At 39.7% G+C, this 10,560-nt stretch overlaps 1 pseudogene; it reads left to right on the top strand.

The window, feature by feature from the left end:
• Positions 1-987: 987 nt before the first annotated feature.
• LOC143271056 (periphilin-1 pseudogene) lies at positions 988-9,495 on the top strand (annotated as a pseudogene).
• The last annotated feature ends 1,065 nt before the right edge of the window (positions 9,496-10,560 follow it).

The following is a 10,560-nucleotide window of genomic DNA, read 5'->3' as shown; positions in this document are numbered from 1 at the left end:
CTTTTGGATAGATAGGATTAACATAGTAAAAAATGGCATTCTTACCAAAAGCAATCTACAGATTCAATGCAATCCCTATCAAAATCCCAACACAATTCTTCACAGACTTGGAAAGAAAAATACTCAGCTTCATATGGAAAAACAAAAGACCCAGGATAGCTAAAAGAATCCTATACGATAAAGCAACCTTTGGAGGCATCACCATCCCTGACCTCAAACGCTACTATAGAGCTATAGTAATAAAAACAGCTTGGTACTGGTATAAAAACTGACATACAGACCAAGGGAATGGAATTGAAGACCCTGACGTTAATCCATGCACATATGAACACCTGGTCTTTGACAAAGGAGCCACAACTATACAATGGAAAACAGAAAGTATCTTCAACAAATGGTGCTGGCATAACTGGATGTCAATATGTAAAAGATTACAAATAGATCCATATCTGTCACCATGCACAAAACTCAAGTCCAAGTGGATCAACGACCTGAACATAAATCCAATTACACTAAAATTACTAGAAAAGAAAGTAGGAAGTACTTTTGAATGCATTGGCACCGGTGACCATTTCCTAAATATAACACCAACAGCACAGATTCTGAGCACAACAATTAATAAATGGGACCTCTCAAAATTGAGAAGCTTTTGCAGAGAGAAAGACACTGTCAATAAGACAAAAAGACAGCCAACAGAATGGGAAAATGATCTTCACCAACCCCACATCTGACAGAGGATTGATCTCCACAGTATATAAAGAACTCAAGAAACTAGACATCAAAATACTAAACAGTCCAATTAAAAAATGGGCTAAAGAGCTAAACAGAATTCACAAATCAAGAATCACCATTGGCTGAAAGACATTTAAAGAAATGTACAACATCCTTAATCATCAGAGATGTGCAAATCAAAACGATTCTGAGATACCACCTTACACCTGTCACAATGGCTAAGATCAAAAACACCAATGACAGTCAATGTTGGAGAGGATGTGGAGTAAAGGAAACACTCCTCCACTGTTGGTGGGAATGCAAGCTTGTACAACCACTGTGGAAATCAGTATGGCGGTTTCTCAGAAAATTAGAAATCGAACAACCTAAAGACCCAACCATCCCACTCTTGGGCATATACCCAAGGAATGCTGATTCATACCATTAAGATACATGCTCAGCTATGTTCATAGCAGCACTATTTGTAATAGCCAGAACCTGGAAACAACCTAGATGCCTGTCATCTCAAGAATGGATGAAAAAAATGTGGTACATATACACAATGGAGTACTACCCAGCAGAGAAAGACAATGAAAGCATGAAATTGGAAGGCAAAAGGATGGAACTAGAAAAAATCATCCTGAGTGAGGTAACCTAAACCCAGAAAGACAGTCATGGTATGTACTCACTCATAAGTGGGTTCTAGATATAAAATAAAGAGCAATCAGACTACAACCCACAGAACCATGGAGGCTATATATATAGCATGGAGGTCCCTAGGACAACTGTGGCCTATAATAAATTTCAGTTTTACTCAATTACTGAGCAAACCTCAATGAAACATCTCACTATTAAGATAAGAATACATACTCTGTCAAGGTGTGAATAGAAAAATTAATTAATTTAAAAAAATAAAAGAAAAAATTTTGAAATATTTAACAAACAAATATTTTACTAAGGTCAAAAAAAGGGAGACCTAGGGACTGATCAATCCTCTCCACATTCCATTCTTTCCCTTGTTTTATAAATTTTAAAATTTTTTATCAGGGGATTCCACTGGAGTTTATCAGTGCATTCTGCTGGAAGATCCAATGCAGATAAGCACTGGAGGGCTCCTGTTGCAAATCACCCTCTGGAGTGATGGAAGGATCTTTCTACTAGCACGTGGAGGAGACCCGATCTAGTGTTGGTGTGGCCCCGGAGTTTGGTTTGTGTCTTTCCTCAGGAAAATGAGGTTCCTCTTTCGATTCCTGAGCACTGAATGTGCCCTGTGGCTGCTGATGAAGCCCAACATGACAGAGACCTAATGTGTCTCCATGAAAAAATCTACCCTTCTGATGCCAATAGAGATTGAGAGCCCAATATGGCCAGCTTTGGCAAGCATTAATGTAAGCCTAGGAACTGTAGCCATGAGATTGGATTTTCCAGAAGAGCTGCCAGCTAAAGTCATGCTGGGATCAAGAAAAACGGGCCTTGTTGGTTCGTGTTCCTAGAATTGTATCCGTGACAGTGGGTGTGCACACAATCCTGAAGAGAATCTGACATTTCTGCTGCCACTGTTGCTGTTATAACAATGGTGCACACTGCTGCTACTGTTTCTGGGATTACCATTTCATAATTGCTTACTACAGCTAGCACTTTGGAGACCCTAGCAGCAAAAGTAGCTACCACAGTTAGTTAATCTTTCATTTTATTGAGCGTGAGAAATTTAATTCATTAGTTATATACATCTCAATTGGCTTTGAAAATTATAAACTTATAAACAAAAGTTCCAGTTGCTTTTGGGATACTATCTTACAAGGACTTCAATGTACAGTATGGCTCATTAAGGAAGGGAATGGCTCAGTTGCCTTTAGCCTACTGGCTATGGGTGATATAAGACCTCTGTTGGTCTTTTCTGTATCAAACACACAGATTGCAAGCCCAGTGCCAGTTTGAGATCTTGGGCAGCAATTAACCATGCAGCTCACACATGATTGAGCCAGTATGATAATGAGTATTCAGAGACGGGTAATACCTCGGGGGCACTCAACATCCTAACACAGAGCTCCTGTGTGGCCTGGGCTGGCATCTCCATGATGCATAAGGTGACCTGCTGACGTCCCACGCAACCCAAATCAGAAGCTCATTTTTTAATAAAAGGGGGACCTGCAGGGCCCTGGCTCCCGTTCGGGTAACTGTTGCCTTGCTTGCAGACCTTGAACTTCATGTCCTCCCAATGCTAATTCCCTGCCAGATTCCACCATCCTGTCTGCTTAAGGGAAGTTCCTTGTGTGTGTATCCTAAATAAAGGGCGTTAACAGCTTAGGTGCAAGATTATAAAACACCAGTAGTGAACTTCTACCCTCTGGGGTCCTCCCATTGTGCTGTAAGCCTGTATTTAACCTCCTACCCCGTTCAAGAAATGACATTCAACATTTAAAATTAATATATATATTTATAATAATTACATTTATAAAAAATTGATTGAATACTGTAAATGTAATCTATGAATACCACAAATGTGATTAATATCATGAGTGTAAGTAATGAATATCATGAGTGATGAGTGTAACTTAAAAAAATAAATAAATAAATAAATGTACAAAACAATAATGTTACCATTGAATGAGGGCTTGGAACCAGGGGCTAACTGATTGTAATTAGCCATAGAGAAGCCAGGAATACACATAGGGAAGTTGGACAGGAAGGAGGAGGGAGGGACTTGTTAATCAAGAACTCTCTTTGACCTGGGACATGTAGGATAGAAGGTGTGCTGGATGGGTCTCCAGTAAGAAAGGGAAGGTCAGCTGGTCACTCCTCCTGTGCTTCTTTGTGGTAATCATGTGTTCCCCAAAATATTGTGCACCCTAATAAACTTATCTGGGGTCAGAGACAGGACAGCCACTAGATACAAAGGCTGGAAAATGGTGGCACACACACCTTTAATCCTAGCACTCCAGAGGTAGAAATCCCTCTGGTTCTCTGTGAGTTCAAGGCCACATTGGAAAGAGCCAGGCATGATGACACATACCTTTAATCCCAAGAAATGAGCCTTTCATCCCAGGGAGTGTTGGCAGAAAGGAAAGATATATAAGGCATGAGGACCAGAAATTAGAAGCATTTGGCTGGTGAAGCTTTCAGGCTTTGGAGCAGCACATTTCAGCTGAGATTCATTCTGGATGAGGACTCAGAGGCTTCCATTCTGAGGAAACAGGACCAGCTGAGGGGTGGGCAAGGTGAGATAGCTGTGGCTTGTTCTGCATCTGATCTACCAGCATTCACCCCAATAACTGGCCTCAGGTTTGATTTTATTAATAAGACTCTTTAAGATTCATGCTACACTTCTTTGATCTATAAGGTTTTGACCCAATATCTGATTCTCTAGTTTTCATTGGCAATGGACCCATTTAGCAAAACACAACATTCTCTTGTCATTTCAAGTTCTTTGCGCTTAGGGTAATACAATTTTTATAATCATTTATTCATTCAACAAAAAATCATAAGTACTCACTATTTGTTTTACTATCTTTAAAATGTTGAGGTTATTTAAATCATCTCAATTTTCCAGGAAGTATATACTTTTCCCTATTTGCCTGCTCTTTCCTCGTATGTTTAAACATTTTGTTTTCATTAAGCTATATTTAACTATATTTTATGTTTCCTATCTAATAATTCTAATGTATAATGATCCACTAGCCTCAATTATCTGTTGTCTTTTTCAGTCTTGTTACTTAATTAGGTAAGAAATTTTTTATATATAACATGATCATTTCTCAGAAAAATTTCAATGGAATGTTTGAGGGCTGAGAGAAAGGACATTCCTCTAAAAGATTTTAGTTTTCTTCTGTGAGTCTGGAATCTATATGAATGAATTCTTGGTTTGAGGTTTTGTGGCACAATTAAGTTAGTGTGAATTACACTTACTCTTATGTACCTCTTTGTGGTAATGAATTCTGAGGATTTATCTTTGTACTCACCAACAAGGTTGATACTAGCAAGTTTACGTGTAGTTCTCCAGGCTTCTCTCTTGGGTTTGGATTGTCCATGAGGGTTTAATTCTTAGTTTGCCTTAAGCTGGGGTAAATTTGCCTGTCCTAGTCTCATGTGGGATCTTCTCTTGGGCTTTTAAGCCCTTGAATTTCCTCATGATTCTGAGAGTTACCTCAATGTCACCCAATTCTCTTGGAAGCAAGTCAATTGAAGTTCTGAGATTTTACCATCATTCATTGCTTAGCCTAAATATTCTTCTAATTATTTTGTCAGTATGCAGGTATCTGTGGAGACTTAAGGTTGTTTTTTAGTACTTTTATGTTTTGCATTTGAAGGTTTATCCAGGTCATCTAATTCTCTATCCAGACCATTCTTTTTTAATCCATAAGGGAACTGTTGGTTTTAGACTGCTTCATCATAAGATTCATCCTGTTAGAAGTCTCACTCTGAAATATCCACCCTTAATTATTTTCATCAAGAAAGATCTCATTAAAGAGAGATTAATTGATTTAACTCATCCTGTTTTCTGACAATAATTCAATAGACACAAATACATTAATAAGTATTGATTTATTGGCTAAATATCAAATTACCTGACATTGTTATTCAGCAAACAGGAGTATCATAAACTCATACTATCAAACGTTTTTATAGCCTCAAATGAAGAGAAATATCAGATTTCAGAAGCTTTCTGGTTGTAGCAACACCTGCGTTACTACCCATTCACCATGGCTGAGGATTAAAAAGAGAGACAAGACAGCGGGTCTTTCCTCTCAGTAGAATGCCCCTTATTGATGGAGGGTGGAGACCTTAAATACAGACTTACAATACAGTGGAAGAACATGGGAGGGCAAAAGTTTGCTATGGATGTTTTACATTCTAGCACTAAATCAACATGCAGGATACACAAACAAGGAACCTGCAGTAAGCTGTTTAGGAGGAATGAAACCGTCAGGGAATTAGCATAAGGAGGACATCTGATCAAGGTCAGCAGGCAAGGCAACAGCTCCCCAAAACCGGGAGCCAGGGCCCAACAGGTCCCCCCTTTTTACTAAAAACTGAGCTCCTGCCTTAGGCTGCATGGGACGTCAGCATATCATCTTACCCATCATAGGGAGTACCTGCCCAGGCCCCACAGGTCCCCTGACTTGGGTGGTGCATGCCTCCAGGCATTACCCATCATTGAATACTCATTTATCATACAGGCTCAGCTATGTATGAGCTGTAGGGTTAACTGCTGCCATAGATCTAAAAGTGGCGCTGGGCTTGCAATCTGTAAGTTCGACACAGGAAAGACAAAAGTCCTAACCCGCCCATAGCCAGTGCATTAGGGCAACTGAGCCATTCCCTTCCTTAAGGAGCCTTACTGCAAATTGGAGCCCTTGTAAGATGGTATCCCAAAAGGAAGTGGACTCAAGTTTTATTAATTTTATAACTTTTAAAGCCAATCAAAATGCATATTACTGCTGAATTAAATTTATCATACCCAGTAGAATGAAGGAGTAATTAACTGTAGTAGCTACTTTTGCTGCCAGGGTCTCCACTTTACTAGCTGTAGAAACCAAGTGTGAAATAGCAATCCCAGAAACAGCAGCAGTGGCTGATATCGCTGTAGTAGCAGCAACAGCTGCAGTGAAGTCAAGATGTATTTTGGAGCATGGGAGCACCATCTGTGTCTACAGCCATGGTCCATTGGCATGGACCCAACTCCAGGAACATGAACCACCAAGGCCCATTTTCCTTCATCCCAGCGTGACTTAAGCTGGTAGCTCTGCAAAAGAACACCTAAGAACCGCAAAGAAAGACAGAGACAGCATACAAGCAGCAGAAGTAACAGTCTCGTTATGGTTACATTTCAAGCTCACAAATGTTAAGGTATCTTTCAAAGGGGGCTAGATGAATTCCAGGAGGCAATAAATGTTGTACAATGCCATTCCTGAAAAGGTAGGTGCTACACCAGCAGGAAGAGGATTCCAAACACGAAAAGGCTCTTTTGGCATGGTACTGTTAACAAATGGAGGTCAGTGACCATACTACCAAATGTCAGGGTTGCCCTTTAATCTCCAAGGTGCCTGAGTTACATGTTCTTAAACATTCTTGAAAAAGCAGTTACCATACATTCCCTTCTGAAGAGTCCAACCACATGGCTACAGTTCCTAGGCTTACATTAATACTTGTCAAGGTTGGCCGTCTTGGGCTCTCAATCCCTACTGGCATCAGAAATAATATTTTAAACTGCACTGTTTTTCTTGTTAGCTCAGTTAATTAATTAATTAATTACTTTATTTATTTATTACTTTATTTATTTATGTATTTATATATATATTGTATATTTATATATTTCTTTGTCCACTTCCTCAATGATCTCTAAACCCTGTGAGGGAAGGTTGAGGTACCTAGGTTCCCTTTAAGGCTGAGCATTCTTCTGTCTCTTATTCTCTGCACCTTGGCCAGTTGTGGGCCACTATGTTAACCACCATTTACTCCGTTTCAAAGCTCCTTAGATGAGGAATAAGAGATACATTGAGCTACAGCTGTAATGATAAGTCAGTTTAATACTATGTGCATTTACAGTATAACATAACAGTAGTAAGTTCTGCCCTAGGGCCTATGACTGCTAGCTGTATGTTCTTGGTCTGATAATGGTGCTAGTATGGGTTTCCTCTTGTGGAGAGGAACTTAAATCCAATCAAAAAGTGCTTGGTTACACCAATACTATTTGAGCTGCTAATACACCAATGGCCATGTGTTATGCTCATCATTGTTGTAGCTCAAAGGTTTCATAGATAGGTGTGACTGATGATGACTTTTCTCCTTTGGTAGCCTGCATAGCATCTTACAGCACATGAAAAGAAGCCAGTAGGGATTAAACATTTAGATCATTACCAACTTGATTCTGCCATGTTCAATGACTCAAGTATGGGTAACTTCAACAGTAGGGTTAATGAAAATAAAAGGCCAAATGTTATGACATTATGATTTTTCCTGTTATATAAATTAATTTTAATAAATTTTACATTTGTTCAATATGTTAAATAAATATATTATATGCTTGTAGTTTAAGGTACTTTAATTTTTCACTAGTGAAATTTATTAGAATATTATGATTTTTTTGCTATTATGTAAATTAAGTTTGATTCATTTTAAATTTGTTCACTGTTAAATAAATATTTTATGTGCTTCTATTTTTTGCCTTATATTTTTTAAATGTTTATCTACATTTTATTTAATTTTAAAATTTTTAGAAATGAAAATACAATCACATTGTTTCCTTTTCTATTTCTTTCCATTCCATATCCTCTCCTCCTGGATGCCTCTCAAATTTATGTTGTCTTTTCCTTGATCATCACATGCACACACACACACACTCAAACACACACACACACAAATATATAAATACAATGTTCCCAGTCTATTTCGTGTTGCGTGTATATGTATTTGACTTCAGAGCTGACCACTTGATATTGGTAACCTGTTAAAACGGTGATCCCTAGGGAAGACTAATTCTTTAACTGTCTGTAGTTTTTTGTTTAGAGGTGGAATATGAGATTTCCCCCTTCAAGTTAGCATGTTGATTGGTATTGTCCTTATTCAGGTCTTGTTTAGGCATTCATATTGTTGAAATATCATGGTTGAAGTTTCCCTTTCATTTCTGGTTCCTACAGTCTTTCCTCTTCCTCTTCATGGTGCTCCTTGAGGCTTAGGCGCAGGAGTTATGTATGGGCATGTGTGTATCTTGGGGCTAGAAACCCCACTATCACTTGTTCTCTGAAGGTGAGTGGTTGTGGTATTCTGCAATGGTCTCTCTCTGTTGCAAAGAGAAGCTTTTTTTGGTGAGGGGTGAGAGCTACACTTTTTTGTAGTAATTGAAATTCACTTAGGAATTGTACTGATTTAGTCAAGTGGTGGTACTGCATTCTCCTGTATGACATATGCCCCCACTAGCCCCAGCTAATTTCCTAGCTTTCAAGTACCTGGCAGGATATCCATGGTGTTGAGTAGGCCTAAGTCGAATTAGAGAGCTGTTGGTGCGGTTTCAGCAGCATCGGTGGAACGTACCTATTGGGGAGTTCCGATGACGAATTTTTAGACAATAACAGATTCTTGAGCTGAGCCATAAGTGTGGTTGGAAATTGAAAGTGAACCGGAAGGGAAGTAGGCATTTCTGTTCGCAGAAGTCCAGTGGCTTCCAAAACAGATGAAATGTGGTCTGAGGGATGGTGTGACTACAAGCGACTTCCAGGAAAACAAGCGCAGGGACGGTATGACTACAAGCGACTTCCAGGAAAACAAGCGCCTCCTTGGAACCATCCCAGTGATGGCAACCATAGATTAATCAATGTTGTGCCAAAGAGACCGCCTGTGGAAGACAAGAGATCTTCTCTGCTAGCCAAACCCAAGGAAGGAGGCTACAGTAGATACTACTGTCATGTTGATTACCAAGAATGGGGGAAGGGCCGCCGTTTTACTCAGGATCCAAGAAGAGCCCCACCCTACAAAAGGGGCCATTATGGCTACCGATGGTCAAGAGATGAGTATTCCACAAGCCAACAGCCTCAATACAGGGCCATGAGAAACGGCTTTAGAAGAAAACGTTTCTATTCTTCCCATTATTCAAGACAACGGTCTCCCCATAAACGGGGCGCTCCTTTTTTGAGAGAATCACGAGTGGGCGGGAAGGACTCCCTACACAGCAGATTTGGATCCAGTCTCAGCAGTAGAAGCAGGATGCGCTCCTTCCATCTGTCTTTACGTAGATGTAAAGAGAGAGCCATCCAGTTTTTGAAAACATCAAGAGATACTGTGGCTGGTTGAAAATAATCGTTCGTTAGAAAAATCTATACAGTTTGCAATGAAGCAGAGTTTGCATGAAATAGGTGAGCAACATGTTGAAGAACTCAAGCATTTCATTATGGAGTATGATAATTCTACTCCAGATTTTGAAGACCCTTTTTAGAAGAATTAGGGCTCGGTTCAAAAAATTGTGTAAAAGCTTCTAGATTTCTTACCTTTGGATTGTTTGCTCACCCTTGATGCATGGGGGTGAAGCTTGGTCCTGCCTCTACTGAATGGAATTACTAACCCTTTTGGAGGAGGGGATGGGGGGAGGGTTTGCTGTTCCCCAGTGGAAGTACTAACCCTTTTGGAGGAGGGGATGGGGGGAGTCTTGGGGAGAAGGAGCGAGGAGATGGAGGAGGGATGTGAGGGTGATCTGTGGTTGGTATGTCAAATGAATTAAAAAATTAAAAAATTATGCCAGTTCATGTACACGGGATAAGTTCTGGTCCAATTGCCAGGGGAGAGGATGAGGGGAGCTTGGGGGGGAAGCAGGAGAAGGGGAGGGAGGGAGAACAGTGATTGGTATGTAAAATGAAAAAACATAAATAAAAATTTAAATAATAAAAGAAACGTGGCAGAAGACAGCAAGGCCAGCTGAGCTCCCCTCGCCTTGTAAGTCAGTCAGTGAACAAGTGAAGAGACATTTAGGACATCCCACTCACTTCTTGATCCTTTCCAGCATAGCACTGAGCCACAATACACAATTTGTAACAATAGGTACATTACAAATCATGGTTGTAATTACTGCCCAATTTCATTATCTCCTTTTTTGAATCAGGGTTTTCCCGTCTAGATAAAGCTGAATTGAAAACCATGTGTAGTCTGGCCTCAAACTCACAGAGATCCCCCTGCCTCTGCTTCCTTTATTCTGAGATTAAAAATATGTGCCAGCATCTTCAGTATTCTGTTGGTTATAGCCAAGATGTAAGTGCTGCTGTTGCATACACTTTTTCATTTGGTCCTCCAGCTTACAATTAAAAAATGACATGGAGACATATTATTAATTATAGGCTCAGCCTATCGCTTATGCTTGTCCCACTA

This window comes from Peromyscus maniculatus, chromosome X (genome assembly GCF_049852395.1).
Source record: "Peromyscus maniculatus bairdii isolate BWxNUB_F1_BW_parent chromosome X, HU_Pman_BW_mat_3.1, whole genome shotgun sequence".
NCBI lineage: Eukaryota > Metazoa > Chordata > Mammalia > Rodentia > Cricetidae > Peromyscus > Peromyscus maniculatus.
Note: the sequence above shows the minus strand (reverse complement) of the source record. Positions and strands in the feature narration are given on the sequence as shown.